The following is a 679-nucleotide window of genomic DNA, read 5'->3' as shown; positions in this document are numbered from 1 at the left end:
AAATTGTAACTTTTGCATATATAAAACTTTTCTAAAATTGTAACTTTCTATATAAAACTTTCCTATCGGGAGGGGGAGAAGATCGAAGAAAAAAAAGAAGAAAAAAAAGAGAAGAAGAAAGGAATAGAGGAGAAGAAGAAAAAATAGAAAAAAATTTCTATTTTTTCTTCTTCTCCTCTATTCCTTTCTTCTTCTCCTCTTCCTTTTCTTCCTCTCCTCTTCTTCTCCTTTTTCCTCTTCTTATTTTCCTTTTTCCTCTCCTAAATATATAAAACTTTTCTAAAAATGAAAGTAACCTAAAATGTACTAAATCAGAGAACATATATAGATAATTCTTTTCTAAATATTTAAACCTAACTTTTGCATATATGAACATATATACACAGAGAACATAAAAACATATATACATTTTTATAAAAAAGAAAAATACAAAATACAAACATATATATGAAAAAAAATCTGAAAAGAAGCAATATACACAATACATATATACATAATATACACAAAGAGGCAATATACACAAGCATATATAATATATAAAAAACAGGGGAGGGGCGCCGGCCGGACCAACAGGCAGGGCGACGGCAACGGGCGGGCCGCGGCGACGGCGACGGGCGGGCCGGGGCGACGGCGACGAGCGGCGCGGGGCGACGATGACGGGCGGGGCAGGGGCGACGGC

Source organism: Triticum dicoccoides, chromosome 7A (assembly GCF_002162155.2).
Source record: "Triticum dicoccoides isolate Atlit2015 ecotype Zavitan chromosome 7A, WEW_v2.0, whole genome shotgun sequence".
NCBI classification, from domain to species: Eukaryota; Viridiplantae; Streptophyta; class Magnoliopsida; order Poales; family Poaceae; genus Triticum; species Triticum dicoccoides.
This window is presented reverse-complemented; position numbering follows the sequence as displayed.